The following is a 15,340-nucleotide window of genomic DNA, read 5'->3' on the forward strand; positions in this document are numbered from 1 at the left end:
TGATCTGTTGTTCTGGATGCACCTCAGCTGCACTACCGCGCCTTTTCCCTCCTGGTCGGTTTTTGACCTTCGAAGCTTTATTTGCACTGAGGCTAGCCCGGGCGTGACGTCCTCTGCTTGGATGCAGCGCTCAGCCGGCCCCTGCCTCCTGGGGGCCACTAGCTCGCTAATGCGAAAGGCACCAAAGAACGCCACCGAGAATGCTGCTTGGAACAGGAGTAGTTCAAAGTCATTCTTCGTGCACCATGCTAATGCTTCCAACAAACTGCCTAATTTCTCAAAATCTATGGGCCTCCTGCCGTCCACCCTTTTTCCTTCGACCCGCCTCCACCCTTTCATGGCCGCTTTGAGGTACAAGGATGCTGTCGGGTCCTCCCCTGTATGGATTTTTGCGAAATGAGCCATAGCTGCAAGATGTGCCTGTGCCCAGGACCTTGTCTTTTTGTTGGCAAATGCCCACTGTATAAAGCGCTCCGCCGCCGTTCTTGTCCCCTCCCTGTCGGACAGGGACTGGACCCCACCTATCTCCATGACTGTTGCAGCGTACTTTCTGTAGCGCCTAGCCGCTTCGGGGGTAAGGGACTGGTTCACCAGGATCGAGAGATCTACCCCCCCAGGTCCCACAGTTGCGCTGGGAAAGGTGTCATAAGTTCGTCTGCCCCTGGCGCCAGCTCCCTGAAACGGTCCATCTGTGACCTGGACAGGGCGTCTGCCATCGTGTTGTCCACCCCTGGGACATGGCGGGCCTTCACCTCCAAATTTCCTTCCAGCTGCAATTGAACCAACTGACGCATTAGCCTTAGGATATCGGGGCACCTAGCCGCCCCCCTGTTAATGGCTTGCACCACCCCCTTGTTGTCAGACCAGAGTGTTAGTTTCATGTTCTTTAGCTCCTGTTTCCATATTGTCATGGCCACCACAATGGGGAACAGCTCCAAAAATGTTATGTTGCTCGTGAGACCTATTCTGTGCCATCTCTCCGGCCACTGCCTAGCACACCACTTCCGGCCAAGAATTGCCCCAAATCCTGCACTGCCCGCTGCATCGGTAAACAGGGCTATCTGCTTGGCTGTTACCCAGCCTTCCCTCCATATGAGGACGCCATTGAAGTCTGCGAGAAATTTATCCCACATACATAGGTCTTGTTTGACCCCCGCTCCTAACCGTACGTGATGGTGCTGATGTGTGAGGCCTGCTGTCAACTGCGTGAGCCGCCTTGCGAACACCCTACCCACAGGTATAACCCTGGCAGCGAAATTAAGCTTCCCAATCAGCCTTTGCAGCTCCCTGAGCGTCGCTTTGTTCTTACCGCACAAGCCTCTCACTTCCGCCCTAAAGTCCTCTACCTTGTCTTGGGGGAGCCTAGCCGTTCCGGCCTCGGAGTCCAACTCTATGCCTAGGAATGTGAGCTGTGTGGAAGGGCCCACTGTTTTGTCTGGAGCCAGGGGAATCCCTAGCCCCCCCGCAAGCTCCACAAACGCTGCCAACGTGCTCCCACAGATTGGTGACTGGGCGGGACCCGTGAACATGAAGTCATCCAGGTAATGGAGCTTCCCCCCTTTTGGGTGTTTATCGTGCAGTGCCCATTCTACAAATGTGGCGAACATCTCAAAGTATGCGCATGATATGGCGCAGACCATGGGCATGGCTTTGTCAATATACAGGTTCCCTTCCCACTGGAAACCCAACAGATGAAAACTGGAGCGGTGGACAGGTAACAGACGAAAGGCGGACTCTATGTCTGCTTTGGCCATTAATGCCCCCCGCCCTGCCATTTTTACCATATCAATAGCATCGTCCACGGATGCATAGTTCACCGAGCATGTATCTGGGCTTAGGCCATCGTTCACTGAAGACCCCTCCGGGAAAGAGAGGTGGTGAATGAGCCGGAATTGTCCTGGCTCCCTTTTGGGCACGACCCCCAGGGGGGAGATCACCAGGCCATCTTGGAGGTGCAGTGGTAGGGGACCCTCTATCCTGCCCAAGGACTTCTCCTTCGCCAATTTCTTGGTGACCACCCCTGGGTGCTGTCTAGTGGATTTCAAGTTCTCTGCCCCCCCCAGGGGAGGCGTGCCACTGAACGGTATAACAAAACCCTCTTCAAAACCTTTGACTAATGTTGCCGCGTCTGCTCTATTGTGGTACTTATTTGCCAGTTTACGCAGCTGATGTATGTTAATTGGGGACCTGGCTAACTGGCAATCCTCCAGACCCCGCCGCTCCCCATCACTGTTTACTTTTCTTGTCATTTTTGTCCCTCTTCTGATCGTGCTTGCCTCGACAGCCAGCTGACGGGTGCCCACCCCCGCACTTGGAACATGCGTGCAGGAACTTACATGCTGCGCCCCACGTGCAATCCCCGTCTTACTTGTTTGGACGCTGAGGCCCTATCCCAGATTAATCCCGATGATTGGCAATTGACGAGCCTACTCCAAGTCCTAATTTTCAAATATTGCGGATTATTTACCGCTGGATGCCTTCTCGTTACTTAACGAAATGCCCCTATTGATGGCCGTTTTTTAAACACAACCAGGATACCTTTAATCATTCCTATTGGCCTTCATTTCCCTGTTGCTACTCACAGACATTTGATGATCCTCCTCTAAGTGTGACGGACCATAATTAATTGTTCCACAATTCCCTGCAATTAACGTTGAAGTGGTTTATGACCACGGGCACAGGTATTTAGAATATTGCAATAACCATAGTCCTGATGATGACCTCAACGTAAGGAGGTTGAAACGTCGTCGACCAGACAGCATTACTTACGGCTAACTACAGGGTCCTGTGAGACCTTCATGATCACATGTAAATTACCCATTGTATATAACTCTCCTTGACCTCGAATTTATTTAAATCATTTCGCCGTACCTTGTTGTCACTTCCACACTTTTGTCACTGCGCCGTTCACTTTTTCACTTTTTTGTCAGTGCATATGTGTTAGTTATGGTTATTTTGAATTGTATATACCATTTGTGTATCTAATTATTAAATCTGTTCCCTTTCTATCCTTGGATCTCTCTTAATTTTTCCCTTCCTTTGATTGAATTATGTATTGATTGGTCCTCTTATTCATTTTCCCTGTTGAGACATTGTTTTTTGCTACCCCACGTGCAATCCCCGGCATCAAATCTCCAGCAAATTGCCGCCGGGCCATTAGATGGGTTCAGTTTCCCCCCGCCAAACTTGGGCCTGTGGAACAACCTCCCCTTCCCTCTATAGGAGGTCCGAAAGGACTGGTCACTCTTTCCTGCCCAGGCTTTTACCTCTTTGGCCACTAGCATCTTATGTATGAACCCAGAGACATCCTCCTGGTTCCATTCCATCTCTGGATGCCTCTGCATCTTCAACCTAAACCCTTTATCATATTCTAGCCATGCATCACCTGGGAATTGCCTTTGGGCCCAATGAATATTAGCTTCGTATAGCCATAAATCCGCTGCGCAGCGCGGGAATTTCTCTACAATGATGCATGCCATAATTCTGAATGCATCCAACCAATTATCAAAGTTTCGCTCCTTCCTAGCGCCGCGCCTCTCCCTCCTGTCTTCCTCCTTCCTATCACAGGCTGTGAGATCCAACCCCTCCATTTGAACCTCCAGCAAGGAAAAAATATCTATGAACTCTTTCCGCCATATCCTTTCTTTAACCGCTACCGGGATAAGACTTGCTAAGCCCGTAGCCCTTGTGGTCAAGGACGCAGGGCCAGGAGATGGCCTGTTGTAGCCTTCAGTGGCCTGAGACTCACTTGCTGGGGTGCTTACGCCACCAGCGTACCCCCATGCTGCCACGGGTGACCCCGCATCGCCCTGGCTACTCTGCCCGCTTTGTCCTTGCAGTCTAGCCTGCCGTGCCCACCCGGGATCTATCAGGTGCCATGGCAAGCCGGTCGTGTCTTCTGCGCGCTGTGTCCGGGCTTCCCCGGCACCCTGCCCAAGACCCTTCAGTAATAAAGGCGCCATTGATTTAACGCATTCCTGCACAATAGTTGCAATATGCTCACCACTTGTCGCTTTGCTGGGCTCTCCCCCGCTGTCGCCTTTTTGTGCGCCCCCTGCCGGTGGGTTCCTCTTTTGCGGCTTCCTTCTGGGCACCTTCCTCTGAGCCAGCCCCGTTGTGGCAGACTCCGGCGCCGCCGTCTTCAGCTTTTTTGGCGATGGTGGGTCAACGTCCTCCGATACCTGCGTCTCCGCACTCTCCTCTCCTTCGAGGCCCAGATGTGGCTTCAGCCACTCCCTGCCGTGTACCTCCGCCGCTTCCTTGATGCGCTTGAGGAGATCGGCAAGTTCTTCCGGCTGCCCTTCTGCCATTGCTGCTAGCGGGGTGCTGCCGCTCACTTATGCACCAAATTGATGAAGTATCTCAGGCTGCTCCCCCTTTCCCCAAGCCCTCCGAGCCGGGTATCGATTGCTTTGTGCTGCTCGTGCTCTGAAAGGGGGAGGAGCGTGTGGTGCGCGCGATGTAACCAAGGCATGCCTCTGTCCGTGACCTATGACCCCCCAAAATCCTTCCGGCGCGCTCGTTCAGACGCCGGGTGCACCCGTGACCCGGCGCGCTAGTGGTGATGTAGGACGAAAGGAGCTGCTCCGCCACGTCCGTTGCTGCCGAGGACTCCGTTGAGCTCCTCCCTCTTTTCCCGGTTGATCAGGGGGCCCTTGTACCGTTTCGCTGCGTTCTCGCGTCCCGCTGGACGCACCGGCGCCCAGTGCGCCTGCGCCGCTGCTGCGGAGGCGGAGCCGATACTTGCAACGGGACAGACTGCCGGGGTAAAAATGCAGTTCCACTTAGCCTCGAAGCGTCGCAAGGTAATGCCCTTTAGCGTTGCGCTGTACAAAACTCACTTCACCGTTCTGCCAGGGGTCCAGAAGGGTCTTTCTACGTTGAAGGTCCTGAGAGCGGTGCAAGCAATTAGTGTCACTTCGGGGCCGTGCGCCCGCCCTCCGCCGTCCTGTCCGCTCACTCCACCCCCACCGGCGAAGGCTGTAGTCGGGTCTCGTTCCCTGGGGGTTCCGGTAGGCTCCTCACCCGGCGGTGGTGCCGGGGTTGCTCTCCAACGTTCTCCCGCAACTGTACTGTAGGGTGCTCTGTTCAACGGATGCAGGTCACCCCTTGGTAGTCTCGCCACTCAGCCGCTGGCTGCCCTGGTCGATGCCGTCCTTATTTCGCCGGCTTCCTTGCGCAGTACTCCGTCCGGGCAGCACTTCCTTCGTCTTCGTCCTCTTTTGCAGAAACAACGTTGGTGCGCCGCTCTCCCTGCTCCCCGAAGTTAGGAGCTCCTCGGGAGAGCGGCCCCTTATATCCCCCATCTTCTTTTTCCCGCCGATCAGGCCTGCCCCCCCATTGGGGGGTTTGCCTCTTGTCTCGCCACCCCATTGGCTGCGGGGGGGAGTGGTAGCCGCGAGGCAAGCGCGTAGGCAGGAGGGGCTACTACTCGCCGCTTTTGGTCGCCAAGGGCGCCCAAAACCGGTTCCTTCTTGTCACCTTTCGGCGCGGCGCGGGTTATGGCGCCGGCCCCTAAGCCTCTCCCCCCCTCCGGGGAGGAACGGCGGCCTCTGCAAATGCGATCTCCACAGGCACCCCCGTGCCAGCAGCGGCTGCCACATGTATCGCACTCACAGGACTGGAGTGCTTCACCTTGAGATGCCCCCTCGCCCGTCCCCCGCCTCATGCCATGCAAACTCCCTCCCTACCCTCTCCGCCCGTAGCATACACCGTATGTGTGAATGAAGCAACACGAGAAGCCTGTCTTTTAAGTCAGTGTCAACTCATTCACATCCTCGTGAATTAAAGAGGTCATTGAGTTGAACCTGCAAGGTCACAGTGACACCATTTGCCAAGCGCGCAAGGCTGTGAATGAACCGTTTGAGTGGAGTCTCATCAAACTCCAGGCTCGTTTCAACATGTTTTGACCTTTTTAACAGAACTAACAGGTCTCATTGTCTGGTTTTCAAATGATGTCCTTGACTTTACATTTACACCTAGGGTGCAGTCTATCCACGTGCATGGTATTTTGCAGTTCGAGGCATACCTAGTGTACTTTGCTACCAGGATGATGTTCTTATTTTTGGAGAGGATGGTACACAACACAAAGTTAGGCTCAGACAGGTGCTTAAGAGGTTCCAAGAACAAGGTCTTACAGTAAAGAGAGAAAAGTGCAAGATGGGTGCGCTGAGAAAGAGTTCCTAGGGCACAAAGTAACAACGGAGGGCATTCGCCCTAAAGCAGATCTGCAAAACACCATTCTTAACCTTACACCACCCAAAAGCATAGATGAGATAAAATCCTTAATGGGAATGGTAGAATTCAACAGCAAGTTTGTTCAGAACTTTGCCAGACGCACATACACTATCTGCAATTTACTAAGGAAAGGGGTAACCTTCGACTGGAGTGATGCATGCAGGGCCGGACTGGGAACCACAACCGGCCCTGGCAAAGTGCTCGGCCGGCCCCCCTGCTCGGAAAGGGGAGGGGATGCCGCCAAGCTTTTTGCTAGGGCCGGCTTTCGGCCGATTTTGTTATCGAGCCGATTTTGCAAAAAAACGGCCCTGTAACGAAAATGGCCCCCAGGGGCCCAAAACCGGCCCCCACCTATTCGGCGCACCGGGGGATTGCCCGGTGCCCGCTACGGCCAGTCCAGTCCTGGGTGCGTGCCAGAAGGAGTTCGAAGACACTAAAAAGGCTTTGGCTGAAGCACCCAACCTCAATTCCTTTGTACCAGGCAAGAAGACCGCGATAACCACCGATGCCAGCTCCAAAGGATTGGAGCGGTTCTGATGCAAATGGGAGAAGGAGGGGAGGAAAATATAGCATTTGCATCTCGCTCACTACGCCAGGCAGAGTTCAACTATTCAGTAAATGAGAAAGAGGCCTTGGCGGCAAATTGGGCCATTAACAAATTCAGAGACTTTGTGTGGGGAATGAAGTTCGACGTGAGGACCGATCATAAGCCTCTTGTCGAAGTCTTCACAAAGAAGGGGCTGGACTCCAACTCAAGCAGAATCAGGCAGTGGGTGGTGAGTCTACAAGAGTATACGTTTGAGGTCGAATATGTACCTGGGGTGAGCAACTTTGCAGCCGACTGCCTCTCTCGCCTGGTGAGGGAAAAACGTGATGAAGCTGTCGATAGTGATGAGCAAAACAAGGAAGACAATGAGATGCAGACCGAGAACGTATGTGTCAATACCCAAGAAGCAGTAGAGGAAGAACGTTGGAAGGAAGCCTTGAGATTTGACGTGCTCCTGCAGAGGGTGTGTGAAAAGACCAAGGGTGGTTGGGTGGACAAAGACAAGTGGGAAGAGACACTTAGACCATTCTGGATGGTCAAAGACGAACTATCCATTGCAGATGATTGTCTTTTCAGAGGTACAAGGTTGGTCCCTCCCGAGACTTTGAGAGAGAGTTTGGTCAACTTGGCCCAAGAGGGGCACCTGGGAGTTACCAAGACCAAACAGAGGTTGCGTCTAGACTATTGGTGGCCCAGCATGAATCTAGAAATCAAGAGGAAAATAAGAGAATGTGTACCATTCTCCACCAGCGACAAGGTTCTCAAACAACACACACCTCCCATGCACCGTAGGTCACTTCCAGTTGGCCCGTGGGCAGATGTGTCTCTTGACATAGTGGGTCCCTTGACAGGGGAATATCGAACATCTTACATACTGGTACTCATGGATCTTTATTCCAGGTGGCCTGAGGTAAAGCTTGTGTCTGAAATCACTACAAGAACTGTCATAGACTTCCTACTAGAAGTGTTTATCAGGGAAGGTTTGCCAAGTAGCATACTGATGGACAATTGGGTGCAACTCTGCTCAAAAGAAATTAGGGAATTCCTAGAGTGTAATGGGATAAAACACGAGTTATGTGCACTGTACCATCCAGAGACTAATGGGATGGTCGAAAGGTTCAACAAGACCACCAAAGAGGGATCCAACTAGCGAGGCCAGATGGGTTGTGTTGGAAAGACAAGGTTTGAAACGTCTGACCCCTCATCAAACCGCAGACATGACAACATTTGAATTACTGAAAGCTAGAAAACCCAACTCAATACTAGTACCAGGTTGGATGAAGTGGTACAAAGGCTGGACAGGTCTCTCAAAAGAGGCACAGTGGGGGGACACAGAACGAAAGGCCACGACTGATAGGAAAGCCAGGTTCGATAGCTCACATGCAGTCAAGGACATGGGATTCAAAGTGGGGGATCTGATCAAAGTCAAAGCACCCTCAGGTAAAGCGAACTGGTCAGAGTTTACAGAGCCTACTAAAATTGTAAAGTTGTTCACGAATGCTCTAAAGAAAATGCAAGAAGGGAAAATCTGGAACCTGGGTAGGGTGGTGAAGTACACTGTTCCCACTGTGGACACGAACAGCCCTGAGGAAAATGAGCGTAGAGTCCAAGGTACTGCCAGGTCACCCAAGCCTGTTTGTGCCAGGCAGGCCAACTCCCTTCCTAGGGCGAGTGGCAGGAAGGTTTGCCGCCCAAAGTATTTGGAACACCATGTTGACAAATAATCTGTGTCACCATTCACCTCTCTCCTATTGCACTGTTATTCTTATAAATTGTAAAGGAGGGTGTGTGTGGAATCCTCCGCTTTAGGGGAACACTGTTCATTCCCCTCATCCCCTCTCCCTTGTTTGATAATGGTTTGTACACCTGTGACATGCTTTAGAATGTCACAGCGCTAAAGGTTCTAAGCTAAGCTCCCTGCGTGGAGTGTGTGACAGAGTGTTCAGGACGACAGCTGTGGCTGAGGTCCTCTTGCTGTACTTCTTGAATAAACACCACTTGTTTGTACATCTCCGTTTCCTGTGCTTCCACTGAGGGCTGAATATCTTGATTTCACACTGTACAAATATCTCTGTCACCAATGCCAGTCATGGACCCATCTCCGGTCTCTCCTCAGTTTCACATAACCAGATCTGGGCGATTGATTTGAGCACTGTTGTAATTAAAGTCCTCACACCAAAGATAGATAAAAAGAGTAGTTTATTGGAAGCACAGAGAAGCGTTGGCAATCCCACCAGAAATCAGCTTACAGTGGTAATGCTCCAGAACATAGCTGTGTCACTAAGCATAGCAACATCAGAATGGTATAAGTATTCCATACTTAAAGTAACATGACACACAGCATGTAACAAACCAATTTAAGATTACAACACATCCTCCTTCCTTACATAAAGAAAAGAGACGTGAATATTAACATAAAAAGAAACTAATAAACAAGATCAAATTATATATCAAAAATTGATATAACCACCAAAACATTTGATCACAATTATCACTACTCCCGATCCTCCATCTTAACACATTTATTATGAATCCCCACATATATAATCTTGTAAATATCTCGGTGGACATCTTGACCTTTCAGGCCTAATCCTATTGGTACTGTTGTCACCACAATCACTGGGTGTAGTGTCAGTAACCCTACCACTAGCCTCCCCATCACTCATGAGGAAATGAGGATTAAAACCCTCACACTCATTACTACTAGTAGTCCCATCTCCTAACTTCTTCTTCTTATAAAGTGCCACCCTTCTCAAATTCCAATTTTCACCATTGTAAAGCGTAACATGTCTACTATGGACAAATTTCACTTTATACAGTCCACGAAACTTGGTAAATCCAGCACTGATACGTCCAGGTTTCACCTTCACCCAGTCATTGGGTTCTATGTTTATTTTATGTGTCAGATCTTTTCCTACCCCTTTATCATCACCACCGAGGCTAGCTAAACCCAAACATTCTTTCATCGAAGCAGGAATTAATTTGGTACAGGCCGTACGGCCGCTCATAACAACAAATGGAATTTTCCCAGAAACTGTATTTTCTGTCGTACGATACGCTCATACCAAATCATCAACCATTTTTTCCACATCCTTTCTGCTTGCCACAGCCAATTGTATCACCCCTTTTATCATACGATTAGCCCTCTCAACCATACCATTCCCCTGTGGGTTGTACAGAGATGTTTTAGCATGCACAATCCCACAAGACTCCAAAAATGAAGTAATTTCAGTCGAAATTAGTTGAGTACCATTATCAGTGACTAGTTTAACAGGATAGCCTTCCTCCCTAAAAGTTTGAGATAAGATCTTTATAGTACTTTTAGTGGTTATCTCCTTAACAAACCTTACAACCAGTCACTTTGATGTGACATCCACCATGACTATCCCAAACTTTAGATTGCAGTTCATGCTGGAAAATGGACCTATAAAGTCCAAACAAACTGTGGGCCAAGGTAATTCAGGATCTACAATTTTGCCCAAATTCAACTGGTTACCCACTTTCAATCTTTTCTCACTCTCAAAACACTCTGCACAAGACTCAACCCAATCAGAAATCTCTTTATCCATAACTGGCCACCAAAAGTGTTCTCTTATCCTCTTCTTTGTAAGGGACTGACCCATGTGACCCTCATGAGCAAGTTTAAATAACACAAATCTCATGTCTAACGGAGGAATAATTTTGTCTTCCTTCATTATAATATTAGCTTCACTATCAAAAATGGACAAGTCCTCAAGAACCTTTAGAAAAGGTCTTACAGCAATGGGAAGAGTACTTTCCCTTCTACCCCCTTTCACTATTAAATCTCTCACTATTTTTAAACTCCCATCATTGTCCATACTAGTACTCCATTGTTTCTTGTCAATAGCACCATTGGTCCATTCCACCATTTCAACAATTGTAGCTACAACACCCTCACATTGGAAAAACTCAACATTTGACTTATCTACTTCCTCCCAAGGTAAAGGTAACCTAGATAACCCATCCGCTTGGCAATTTCTCCATCCAGCAATATATTCAATTCTGTATAAGTACTCCTGTAAACGAGAAGCTAACCTAGCTAGCCTTGCAGATCCTTTATTCACACCTCCAGGAGACAAAATTTTATTAAGTGGTTTGTGGTCCGTCTCCAATGTGAACTGAAAACCCCACAAATACATTCTAAAATACTCAGCACCCCACGCCGCAGCCAAAGCTTCTTTCTCTATCACCGAGTAATTTCTTTCAGAGCCAGTAAGAGACCTTGAGGCAAAGGCAACCGTTTTCCTTTCCGAACCATGAACCTGTGCCAAAACTGCACCAATCCCTACCGCACTAGCGTCCACAGTTAAAATCGACCTCAACTTGGTATCAAACGGAGTCAGAATCTTTGCATCACAAATTTCTTTCTTGATCATTTCAAAAGCAAGTTGTTGATCAATGGACCATACAAACTTATGTCCTTTCCTAAGAAGAGCTTTAATAACCTCCGTTTTCCCCGCAAAATTATGCACAAATTTTGTATAATATTCTATAAAACCCAGGAATGATCTGAGTTGGTCTTTGTCTGAAGGAGTTGGAGCTTTCTTTATGGCCTCCAACAAATCTCTCTTTGGCTTAATCCCACTAGCTGATAATGTATACCCTAAATATTCTACCTCTTCCACCGCGAATTTGCATTTTTCTTTCATTAAAGTTAAGCCTGCATTATCCATTTTCTCCAACACTTCCTTCAGCACAAGAGTATGGTGTTCTTTTGTATCTCCAAACACCAGCACATCATCCTGGAAGTAAACCACATTCTTTGTACCTTTCAACACTGACCCCATCATCCTCTGAAACACCCCAGCAGCAGACGCCAAGCCAAACGGCATCCTGGTAAACTGGAATATTCCCTCAGTAGTTATAAACGCTGTTAACGGTTTGGACTCCACATGCAATTTGATTTGATGGTATGCACTGCGTAAATCCAATTTAGAAAAATATCTCCCACCTTTTAGTGACAAGATCAGTTCATTTATATTAGGCAGTGGAAACGTATCTACTACAATATTCTGATTTAATGTGCGCAAGTCCACACAGAACCTGTAACTACCATCAGGTTTGCTCGTGATCACAACCGGTGAAACCCATCTAGATGTTTCAATTTGTTCTATAATGCCTTGCGCAATCATTTCATCAAGTATACGCTTAACCTCCTGTCTGGCAATAATTGGAACCTTTCTCACTCTGTGTTGAATGGGAACAGCAACTGGCTTGAGTATTATCTTATGAACGTACCCTTTGAGTTCACCGATCCCTTCAGAAAAAAGATTTGTCATACTTTCAACAATTCTCTCCGTCGTGATCTCATCCACTACCATTACCTGTTGTTTCGCCCTGGGGTTTAAGATGATATGAAGATCATACTGGTGTGCCCAACCTAAAATTGGTGGACCACTACGTGCTACATACACTTTACCTTCCACACACCTTCCCTGAAACACTATGTCAGTGAGCATGTACCCCACAATGTCTATTCTTTCCCCTTGATACCCTCCTGGATTTATATCCTTAGGGAGTAACGTTTCCTGTGGCCAGTTTTCCTCAAAAATAATTTGAGGAATAATTGTCCAGAAAGACCCTGAATCCACCATTAACTCAGTGTCTTTTCCATGTATTTGAAATATCGCTTTGGGTCTTAATCTTCTTCCCAATGCCATAGTCAAATCATCCTCTTCAACACATAATATCTTATTCAGACCTTTCTCTACACAAGTTGTCACCACATTGTCACCATTATTTTGTACAACCGCTATCTTAGGTCTACTGTTTGTTTTACACATTTTGTAGAAGTGATCTTTGCGTCCACATTTTTTACACACTTTGTCAAGAGCCGTGTGGTACGTACTTCCACACCTGGTGCACATTTTCTCGTGCGTTTTGTTATAATCTGGATTCCCTTCAGAGTTGTTACTAAACTTTTTAAAGGGTATCACTTTCTTCCCACTCGTCTCATTGTTCCTGTTACTGCTTACAGCAGCCACATCCTCTTGTATCACATTCGTTGTACTTGTTGTACTCTCTTTTTTTCCATTTCTTTCATACATGTCTCCGACTGTTCCACAACCTTAGCTAAATCAATGGCATTTCCTAACGTTGGATTTTTTGCTGCCTACAATCTCTCTTGCATTTTTTTGTTGCAACATTGCACAATAAGCTGGTCCCTAATCATCTCATTCCTCATCGCACCAAATTGACACTTAAGAGATAACTCACGTAAACGTGTGACAAACTGATCAATGGTTTCATCGCATCCTTGGGGTTGCGTATAAAACTTATGCCTACACATTGCAATGTTTACTTCCTTAGCATACTGTTTTCTTAATCTTTCTTTTGCTTCATTATAAACATTCGTGATTACTCTACCCTCACTGTCTGTACCCACAGGTAGAAATCTAAAAGCATGCTGTCCTTCTTTTCCCAAAGTGCTTAATAATAATGCTTTTTTTCTTTCGGCATTAAATCCTTCCCATCTAGTGCTATAATATAATTTTCAAAAATGTCAATCCATTCGTCCCATTCTATGGGAGGGTCACCAGGTTGTTGTAGGAACAATGGTGGTGGTATTACAGTGCTCCCCTCCATGGTCTATTACTAATATTTTCCGTGCAATTTCCTGATGAAATATAGTATTATTGTAATCACACCCAAATTGATCACCTAAAGTGTGAACAACAAAACAAACCAATTTCTATAGCCACATGCACTCTTATTACTCCAGCAACGTACTTACTCTTCTACAATATCTATATACCTATATATGTATACTAACTAACTGGTGCCACAACAATTTGCCCCCAAAAAAAAAACAAGCACTCGAAATGTATTCAGTATCTGTGAAAATAACATTAATGTTATTTCTCCCTCCTCTTTTTTTTTTTTTTTTTTTTAACCCAATTTGCAAATATAGTTAATGTTCTTTAAAAATAATTACTTTCCCTTCTCAGTGCGTTAGTATTTTGTCCCATTCGTCGAGAAGCGTACTCCGTAAATGTTTTCACGTTAAATCCTCAGTTCGTTGCCTTGGTAGCCGAAGAACACATACACAAACAAAGGGCACGCAGTACGCACATGCGCCAGTGAGCGTAATGATGTAGATCTTCTGATGACACCGCGGCGTGTAAACGTAGTGATGCAAATCCTTTGCTGACGTATCACAACCAACGCGTACATGAAGACGTCGATCCTGATCACGCTCCACCAGTCTCCCGAACAGATGGCATCGTTCAAAATGCTTCACGTGCGCTCGTCAATGTCGGGATGTCCTCGCGTTGTATACACCAACGGTAAAGTGCACGCTCACTGTATTTCCTTTTGAAAGTTTTAACGCTCACCTTTAGATATGGACATCACCTCCATTTAATCCGCATATACCATGAGCAATAATGTATAAAGCAATGCCTCACGTTGAATACACGAAGTTTTGGTCCATTACACGCATATATTCGCTTCACAGTAGACTCTTGTTCAATATTGAAAGATTGCAGTATGTCCTTCCAGATCTTGGCAATCGCGGTATTTACTCAATTCTTTCATGTTGGTTATTCCAATTGTTTTGCACGCAAATGTGGATTCTTCTTTTGCCAATTGAACACGCAGGTTCACTCTGTGCTTCCCTTGATTCTCTTGCTCTTCCTCTTCATACTCTTCTTCACTCGTTTTCCATTTTTTTTTTTACCCAATCTTCATGGTTCAAGATGTATTTTCCTTCTTTGAGGTGTAGCTAAATCGTCGCCATTTGTTGTAATTAAAGTCCTCACACCAAAGATAGATAAAAAGAGTAGTTTATTGGAAGCACAGAGAAGCGTTGGCAATCCCACCAGAAATCAGCTTACAGTGGTAACGCTCCAGAACATAGCTGTGTCACTAAGCATAGCAACATCAGAATGGTATAAGTATTCCATACTTAAAGTAACATGACACACATCATGTAACAAAACAATTTAAGATTACAACAAGCACCAAAATGACTTATTGAAGAGTTGTAATGTATATATTATTGGTACTTTTTATTTAACAAAGGGAGAGATGTAGTGTTCTGTGAGTTAGAGATGACAGGACCCTTTTGGTTCCTTATGGAATCCGTAGAACAGTGACATAAATGCATGGTTGTGTGTCATAGAATTCATTATATAGAATGTCCAGTTCACTGTTGCACGCTGGTCAATAAAGACATGCAATACAAAGCTCTGTGTATGGCGTGATCATTTACAAGTACCCACCAGGCTGGGGTAGGATGCTACAACTGTCATGCTGGAAGGACCTGGAGCAACATGAGAGCAGAAAGGATCTACAAAACTGGTGCCTGGTGTCACATAGATTTTCAGTGCGGTGATGCAGACAGCCACACTGAAATGCACAAATCTAACCCATGATGCGTGGCACTTGGCAGTGATGTAGCACTGCATGAAAATAAAGCTCAAAACATTGTTTACAAAATAACTATTGAACGCTGAATGCAGAGTTGCGTGAAGAAAAAGATGGCTACAGACAACACACAATTTCAAAGCAAGACCTGTATGTCCCAGTGTTAAA

Source organism: Triturus cristatus, chromosome 1_2 (assembly GCF_964204655.1).
Source record: "Triturus cristatus chromosome 1_2, aTriCri1.1, whole genome shotgun sequence".
In the NCBI taxonomy this organism is placed as follows: Eukaryota; Metazoa; Chordata; class Amphibia; order Caudata; family Salamandridae; genus Triturus; species Triturus cristatus.